The sequence below is a fragment of the Arachis stenosperma genome, chromosome 9 (assembly GCF_014773155.1).
Source record: "Arachis stenosperma cultivar V10309 chromosome 9, arast.V10309.gnm1.PFL2, whole genome shotgun sequence".
NCBI lineage: Eukaryota > Viridiplantae > Streptophyta > Magnoliopsida > Fabales > Fabaceae > Arachis > Arachis stenosperma.
The window spans coordinates 80,705,767-80,715,409 of record NC_080385.1 but is presented as its reverse complement, the minus strand read 5'-3'; the positions used below and the strand labels follow the sequence as shown (position 1 = coordinate 80,715,409).

At 37.9% G+C, this 9,643-nt stretch overlaps 1 non-coding gene across 1 annotated transcript; it reads right to left on the bottom strand.

Moving 5' to 3' along the window:
• Positions 1-9,313: 9,313 nt before the first annotated feature.
• On the bottom strand, positions 9,314-9,421 carry LOC130952164 (small nucleolar RNA R71). Its single transcript, XR_009074345.1, has one exon. It is a non-coding gene; the product is annotated as a small nucleolar RNA R71 (small nucleolar RNA).
• Between the last annotated feature and the right edge of the window lie 222 nt (positions 9,422-9,643).

Sequence of the window (9,643 nt, the reverse complement as noted above, 5' to 3'; positions counted from 1 at the left end):
GTCGTATATATACCATGTACATGTATGTTCTTATCGGCTAAGTTCAATCATTCGCTTCTATAAGAAAAATAAAATTTGAGATCTACAAGCATGTTACCTGATTAACAGCAGAATAAGCAGATAAGAAATCAAGATATTTGTTTCCCTCTGGATCCTACACAGCAACTCCCTTTGCTTGAGAAAACACAATGGGAATTGGATGGTAACTGCATTTAAATCAGAAAAAATCATTTGAGTAAATTCCTACACACAATTTATATTCTATCTCTCACCAACAGCCCACAACATGCATTTATTTATTTGAGTAAATTTCTAATTTCCAAAAACCATTTTAAATCATTCCCTCTGTTATTTACAGAGGAGCAGATTTCTGGTCCCATATTCTCAATCACATGACCTAGAGAGCTAGGGGTTAAGTATACTATTGAGGGAGCAATTAATATACATCTGTACATACATATATTAACCACAAGATGTTTAGTGTGCATGCATATATATCAAAAATGTAAAATTAAATAAACTTAATCTAGGATAATAAGTTATTTATCGATACAGGGATTAACCTAGTAAACACAAGCCTGAGAAACTATAGCTAATGATTGACATGGTAAAAGAAAAGGACAAAGTATTGCCACAAAGGAAACAACATCTATAGACTTAAGTTCCTATATTTTCAGTCAGGGAAGAAAGTTAGCATAAGATTGAATAAGTTAACAGCACTTGACTAGGCTCAAACTCAGATAACTATTAGTGTATTGAGATCTGCTTACCTCCTATTCCTCATACAACTTCTAATTCACACTCTATTATCACAAGATCAGAATCAGGAAACCAAAAACCAAGAACCTTTACTGTTTCTATTACCTGGGAGAGGTACTTTTCAACTAAGGTAATTAGCCATAGTTTAAAGAAATTTAACATTCAGTTATAATTTACAAGAAGCCTTAGACCAAGAAGCCCATGCTATGCTTTCTATTAGTGAACTGTGGAGTAACCAACATAATAATGTCTCAAACCTATCTTACAACAGTTTTGAATGGATCTTTCTTGTAATAATATTTGAAATGATTCATCTGAAATAATTAGATCTTTCTTGTAATAAAATTTTTGGTAATATACCAGAAGGGATCTCTGTTTTAACTGATATAAGACTTCATTTTTACTAAGTGTAATTGAAAGACAAAACAAATATACACAAAATCAGGAACAAACACAATGTTCTGGTCTTCTTTTAAATCAAATTTCTATTATGATTAGAAGAAAGAGACAAAACACACATACCTGCAAGGCTGTAGCTGTCTCCAATGCAATAGTGGGGTTGATTGCCTTACTTCATTTAACAAACTCTAAGACACGATCAATACTCTCTGTCAAAACCTGCAAGTAACAAAAATTCCAAAGATAAAACAATGAAAACAATAATCTTCTGCATTGGAAAGTTTGATTTCTGTTGATTTAGCGTTTCACAGTTCAAGGTTTATTTTATTTGTTAAAAATGGAAGTCCATACCCTGTCTCTTTACAAGAATTTGTTTCTTTAGAAGATTTTATGAGAATACTTATTTCAGAATCCTTTAAAATATTTTTGTTTTTTATATAAAAAGAGTAATCATCTCAAACAATCTTCCTACTTGGTTTTCATAATTTACTAGTAGGCAAGACAATTTTAACAGAAGAATGGTTTGTGCATAAAAGCAAAAAATATAATAACACAGCTTCTGCTATGGACACTCTGCACATCTAGTTCAATCTTTGTTTTAGCAACTTCAACTTAGACAATAAATGTTAACAGCTCCAATTATTTTGCGTGCACCAAAAATCATACAGAAGCAAATCTTCGTAAAAGGACCTTCAGGAGCAGACAAACCATAAAATTTTAGCCACAAGTCACAGTAAACCCTGCAGTGCAACACTAACAGACTGAAACCCCCAAATTCACTAGTTCTACTACACCGCAACATTAGCATGCATGTTCATCAATTCATGAGTTCACAGGATTTTGTACCAAACCCCCAAATTGTAACCCTAAAATCGGAATCCTACCCTCTCAGATTTTAGAAACCAAATGAAGGTGAATACATACCTTCTTGACGATGGTGAGTGACTGATGAGAGGCTTTCAGTTGAGGCAGAGTCTTCCTAATGTGAGCGCGCAGCAAAGAGAAGCAACAATGACGATGACTGATGGCGTGGTGAGTCGTGAGTGATGAAGATGAGTGAGTGGTGGCGACGGTGAGGGTTGTGCGCGACAGGGTTGGCGAAGGTGAGAAGCGCAGAGATGACGATGGTGAGGGCGAACAGGAGTGACTTTCTTGTAGTGAGTGGTGATGAGTACGGGTTTCTTCGCGATGGTGCAGTGAGAGGGTTTCTTCGCGATGGTGCAGTGAGAGGGTGGTCAGTGGCGATGGTGGTGGTCAGTGGCGATGGTGAGTGTGGTGAGAGGGTTTCTTCGCGATGTTGCAGTGAGAGGGTGGTCAGTGACGATGGTGGTGGTCAGTGGCGATGGTGAGTGTGGTGAGAGGGTTTTCAGTGGCAATGGTGGTGGTCAGTATTGCAAGGATGAAGGGGCTTTGGAGGGGAGTGATGACCTAGGAGGGAATTGAAAAAATTTTCACTAAGTATAGGTTTCCTTTCGCGTAAAAGAGGAAAAAAAGTTACCAAGTGGTAAGAATTTTACTTTGGATACATTAGGCATCACTTTTTAAGTGCACCCAAAACTTAAAACATAGGCTACCCTTTAAAAGCGTCTCCTTTGATATGAAAAGTGAACCTATAGATATTAACCTACGGCTACGCTTTATAAGTGATTTCTATAATACCTAAGGCTACACTTTTTAAATGATGCCACATTTGTGTAATCCTTTTCTCTTATAAAAAGGCAACACAGAGAAAAGCATAGCCTATTCTATGAATAGGCTACGCTTTTCAAATATAGCTTAAAAAAAGTGTGGCTGAATGGGTATTTTTCTTGTAGTGAATTTTTAAATTTTGTTTCATAATCTGAATTCAAGAAGTGAAAACAACTCCTCTTGTAGGTGTTTCAGTGTCTCAATTATAGTTTTGAAAATAAAATTTAAAGATAAAAAAATATGCAAGGTATCAAAGGCAAAATAAAATAAAAAAAATTAAAAAAATAGAAAATTAAAGGAAGGATGAAGAAAGAAAGAAAAATGTAAAGAAAATAATATAAAAATAAAGAAATTTTACTAAGAAAATTTGAAAAAAATAGAGTACAAGTGTTTAAATTCAAAAAAATTATTTTAGATTCTCAATTTCTACTATGTTATGCCAAACGGGCTCAGGATGTTTTAGATTTTTAAGTATTTTTCAAAAAAAGTGAACTGATTACAATATTTTCTTAAGGTTTTATTTATAGATTAACCTAATACCTAATTGACAGTTATTTCTAAAGGCCTCTTCAATTTTCAAACCATTGCCAATTAATTGTTTACGCTCTATTTTCTTTGATGCTTTGTATTGTTACCTTTGTCAGTTACATCTTTGACTAAGTATGCCAAATAACATTGTATCAATTACAAACTTCTTTGAATAATTCTAATTGAAAATTAAAAGACCTATACATAAGTCGACAACCAAATCAACTCCGCTAGGTAATCAACAAGGGGTGTAACTAACTTCAGCCAACTCCTATTTGTGCTGCACCCCAAGACCCATGAAGAAAAAACATTCATAATATACAAAAAATTTCAAATTATATATAAAATCCAAATTACATAAAAAAATCCAAATCACATCGAAAAAAATTCAAATTACATTAATTTCATTCTCAAAGGATTGTGGATGTTTCTTTCTTTGTAATTAGATGTTTCTTTTTTTGTAAAAGAAACATCCATATCCTAAATCTCAATACATTTTCTACTAAGGGACAAAAAAAATCCACAATATACCAAAAATATATTTAAATTATATAAAAAATTAAATTACATTAAAAAAGTATCCAAATCAAATCGAAAAAAATCCAAATCACATCAAAAAGAGGAGGAGAAGGAGTAGGAGGAAGAGGAAGGCACAATGCGATGAAGGACGGCAAGGTGCGGGAGGAAGGGAGGGCGAGGGCACAACGTGATGGAGGACAACGACGCAAAGGAGGAACGACGGCGACGGAGGGTGCGTCATTGATGGAGTGGTGCGATGCGAAGGGGCACAATTGCGTCACTGGTGCAAAATTCCCTACAGCAACGCGAGGCGGGGGCGCGACGTAATAGAGGACGACGACGTGAGGGAGGAACGACAGCGATGGAGGGCGCGTCCGTGATGGAGGAGTGTTACGCGAGGGGGCGCAATCACGTCACTGACGTAAAATCCCTACAACGGCGACATGAAGAAATGCAAGCGCAATTCGCTCGAGAACTCCCTCCAATGGCTACCAGCGTGGCGCAATGCAGAAGCGAAGATGCAACGGCGGTAAAGGGTTTGCGTGATGGGAGGTTGACGCAATGAGAGATCCCATGAGTTTAGAGGAGGTTACGTTGTCTAACTCTAATTATTCAAATATGATTAATCTTAATTGTTTAAAATACGATTTTTAAAGAAATGGTTTAAGTTGGCTAATGATTGTGTTGCTCCTCTACATTTTCTCATTTCAAATATCACCGGGGAATTAATTTAAATTTATTTGCTTGATAAATTTATTTTTTTTGGATAATATTTCTTTTGCCAACATACCTATTGCAAGATATCAGGATTTTTTATTTTACTAAATAAAATAAATGTAATATTTACCAAAATAAATAATTTTAAAAGTATTTATCGATTTAAATTCCCTTGCTTTATCTCGTTTACAGTGTAAATGAGATAAGGCACGTCAGCATGACATGTGTATGTCTCGTTTACACTGTAAAAAAGATAGAAAAAGACAAATATTCAGCTGCTATAAAAAGATGTGTAACCCTTGGTATTCCTACACACATTTCATATGCTTTCTCTGTCTCATTTTTCTCACAAAAACAAAGCTCAATGGCCAGTAACAGTCCATTCATAGTTGTGCTTGTTTATCCCAATTGTTGTATGAGAAATAGTGACAAAGGGGTGACATTTGAGTGTAAGAATCCAATATTGTTTCTCACTCAGCATGTGGAGACGTTGTAAGATTTGAAGAGTTTGATATTGAGCAAGCTCGGTGGTACACAAGCGAAGGAGATAAGAAGGATGGGGTATAGGTTGCTGGCACCCATGGAAAATGAAGTCTTCCAGTTTTGATTATTCCGACTTCAAGGGGACGAGCATGTGCGACTGATGTTTGACATCCTTGGGAGGATTATGGCAGAACAGGTAATGGAGCTGTCGGCCGAGGTGGGTCATTGTGGTAGTGGTGGTTCCGTACACGATACCTATGTGTAGGACGATCGACCTCTCGCACTACCGCCCATTCATGTCACCATTCCAGAGCATGAGTCAGAGGAGGGTGAGGAGGAGTCGGACGAAGATTACGTGGCGGACATTGCAGACAGTGAGTCGTCCGATGGTGGCGATGAGGATGAGTTTGTGCCGGAGACACCTGCCGGGGCTGTAGTGCGACATGTGCTGCCTTTACCTCACCCGATTCCAGCACTATCGGCATTCCTAAGTCACTATCACAATCTGCATCTGGAGTGATGAGCGGATAATTTGTACCCTTTTTGGCATTGTTTTTAGTATGTTTTTAGTATGATCTAGTTAGTTTTTAGTATATTTTTATTATTTTTTAGTTAAAATTCACTTTTCTAGACTTTACTATGAGTTTGTGTGTTTTTCTGTGATTTTAGGTATTTTCAGGCTGAAATTGAGGGACCTGAGCAAAAATCTGATCCAAAGACTGAAAAGGACTGCAGATGCTGTTGGATTCTGACCTCCCTGCACTCGAAGTGGATTTTCTGGAGCTACAGAAGCCCAATTTGCGCACTCTCAACGGCGTTGGAAAGTAGACATCCTGGGCTTTCCAGCAATATATGATAGTCCATACTTTGCCCAAGATTTGATGGCCCAAACCGGTGTTCAAAGTCACCCTCAGGAATTCCAGCGTTAAACGCCGGAACTGGCACCTAAATGGGAGTTAAACGCCCAAACTGGCATAAAAGCTGGCGTTTAACTCCAAGAAGAGTCTCTACACGAAATTGCTTCATTGCTCAGCCCAAGCACACACCAAGTGGGCCCGAAAGTGGATTTTTATGTCATTTACTCATCTCTGTACACCCTAGGCTACTAGTTTTCTATAAGTAGGACCTTTTGCTATTGTATTAGAGAGCTTTTGATCATGTTTTTATGATTGAACTCACTTTGGGAGGCTGGCCATTCGGCCATGCCTAGACCTCGTTCTTATGTATTTTCAACGATGGAGTTTCTACACACCATAGATTAAGGTGTGGAGCTCTGCTGTACCTCGAGTATTAATGCAATTACTATTGTTCTTCTATTCAATTCCGCTTGTTCTTTGTCCAAGATATCACTTGTTCTTCAACTTGATGAATGTGATGATCCGTGACACTCATCATCATTCTCACCTATGAACAAGGTGACTGACAACCACTTTTGTTCTACAAGCAACCAAGGCTCTAGTGAATATCTCTTGGATTCCTGATACACGATGCATGGTTGATCGCCTGACAACCGAGTACTCGCCTGACAAACGAGCCAGCCATTCCGTGAGATCAGAGTCTTCGTGGTATAGGCGAGAACTGATGGCGGCATTCAAGAGAATCCGGAAGGTCTAACCTTGTCTGTGGTATTCTGAGTAGGATTCAATGATTGAATGACTGTGACGTGCTTCAAACTCCTAGCAGGCGGGGCGTTAGTGACAGACGCAAAAGAATCACTGGATTCTATTCCGGCCTGACCGAGAACCGACAGCTGATTAGCCATATGCTGTGACAGAGCATAGGAACATTTTCACTGAGAGGATGGGAGGTAGCCACTGACAACGGTGAAACCCTACATAAGCTTGCCATGGAAAGGAGTAAGAAGGATTGGATGAAGACAGTAGGAAAGCAGAGAGACGGAAGGGAAGGCATCTTCATACGCTTATCTGAAGTTCCTACCAATGAATTACATAAGTACCTCTATCTTTATCTTTATGCTTTATTCGTATATCACTATACCCATTTGAGTCTGCCTGACTAAGATTTACAAGGTGACCATAGCTTGCTTCATACCAACAATCTCCGTGGGATCGACCCTTACTCGCGTAAGGTTTATTACTTGGACGACCCAGTGCACTTGCTGGTTAGTTGTGCAAAGTTGTGTTTATGCCATGGTATTGAGCACCAAGTTCTTGGGGCCATTACTAGGGATTATTTGAGTTGTGAAAAGTAGTGATCACAATTTCGCACACCAAGTTTTTGGCGCCGTTGCCGGGGATTGTTTCGTGTATGGACAACTGACGGTTCATCTTGTTGCTTAGATTAGGTATTTTTCTTCAGAGTTCTTAGGAATGAATTCTAGTGTTTCATGATGATCTGTTGAAGTCTGGCTGGCTGAGAAGCCATGTCTAATCTTATTGGACCGAGGTTTCAACTGATCATCACAAGAGCTTGTTGATCTCTATCAATCTTGCTATTGGAGCAATGATCTGCTAAGGCTTGGCTGGCCATTGGCCATGTCTAGTGTTTTGGACCGAAGCTTTCTTTGAAAGCTTGGCTGGCTGTGAAGCCATGTCTAATTCCTGGACCGGAGTCTTAGACTTGCATTGCAATGATTCCTGGAATCCAAATTAAGAATTCTGAAACTTTTATTTTCTATTTCCATATAATTTTCGAAAAAACACAAAAAAATTTCAAAATCTTAAAAACCAAAAAGATTTTATGTTTCTTGTTTGAGTCTAGTGTCTAATTTTAAGTTTGGTGTCTTGCATGTATTGTTTATTTGATCTTGTTTCAGTCATATTTTCAAGTCAATAGTACAGGGAACTGAAGATTCAGAACATACAGCAGAGGAATTACACAGAAAAAGCTGGGCGTTCAAAACGCCCAGTGAAGAAGGACAGACTGGCGTTTAAACGCCAGCCAGGGTGCCTGGATGGGCGTTTAACGCCCAAAAAGGTAGTGCATTGGGCGTTAAACGCCAGAATGTGCACCATTCTGGGCGTTTAACGCCAGGATGGCACAAGGGGGAGGATTTTGTTTTCAAATCAATTCTTTTTCAAGTTTTCAAAGTTTTTCAAAATAAAATCTTTTTCAAATCATATCTTTTCAATCAAATGTTTTCAAAATCAATTTCTTTCCTTTTTCAAAGATACTTGCTATCAATTAATGATTTGATTCAACATTTCAAGTATGTTGCCTTTTCTGTTGAGAAAGGTTTAATGTTTGAATCATATCTTTTCTTGATAGCCAAGTTATTAATTTTTAAAATCAAATCTTTTTAAAAATTGTTTTCAAATCATATCTTCTCAATCACATTTTTTTTTAAAACCAATCATATCTTCTTAACCTCATCTTTTTCAAAATAGTTTTCAATCAAATCTTTTTGACTTCTAATTTCAAAATCTTTTTCAAAACTCACTTGATTCTTTTTCCACTTTGAGTTTTCGAAAATTATCAATCAATTTTTCAAATTGATTTTAAAAACTTCTTAATTAATTTTCGAAAATTCTCTTCCCCTCTTTTCACATCCTTCTATTTATGGAGTACCACTCCTTCTCAATGCACAATTCGAACTCTATCTGATTAAGTTCGAATTCTTCTACCTCTTTCTTCTATTTTTCTGTTCTTCTGACACCTAAAGGAATCTCTATACTGTGACATAGAGGATTCCACATTTTCTTGTTCTCTTCTCTTTCATATGAGCAGGAGCAGAGACAAAGGCATTCTTGTTGAAGCTGACCCTGAACCTGAAAGGACCTTGAAGCGAAAGCTAAGAGAAGCTAAGGCACAACTCTCTATAGAGGACCTAACAGAAATCTTCAAAGAAGAAGACATGGCAGCCGAAAACAACAACAATGCAAACAATGCAAGGAAGGTGCTGGGTGACTTTACTGCACCTACTCCCGACTTCTATGGGAGAAGCATCTCTATCCCTGCCATTGGAGCAAACAACTTTGAGCTTAAGCCTCAATTAGTTTCTCTAATGCAACAGAATTGTAAGTTTCATGGACTTCCATTGGAAGATCCCCATCAGTTTTTAGCTGAATTCTTGTAAATCTGCGACACTGTCAAGACTAATGGGGTTGACCCTGAGGTCTACAGACTTATGCTATTCCCTTTTGCTGTAAGAGACAGAGCTAGGACATGGTTGGACTCACAACCTAAAGAAAGCCTGGACTCATGGGAAAAGCTAGTCAATGCCTTCTTGGCAAAGTTCTTTCCACCTCAAAAATTGAGTAAGCTTAGAGTGGAAGTCCAAACTTTCAGACGGAAGGATGGAGAATCCCTCTATGAAGCTTGGGAAAGATACAAACAATTGATCAGAAAATGTCCTTCTGACATGCTTTCTGAATGGAGCATCATAGGTATTTTCTATGATGGTCTCTCTGAACTGTCCAAGATGTCTTTGGATAGCTCTGCTGGAGGATCTCTTCATCTGAAGAAGACGCCTACAGAAGCTCAAGAACTAATTGAAATGGTTGCAAATAACCAATTCATGTACACTTCTGAAAGGAATCCTGTGAACAATGGGGCAAATCAGAAGAAAGGAGTTCTTGAGATTGATACT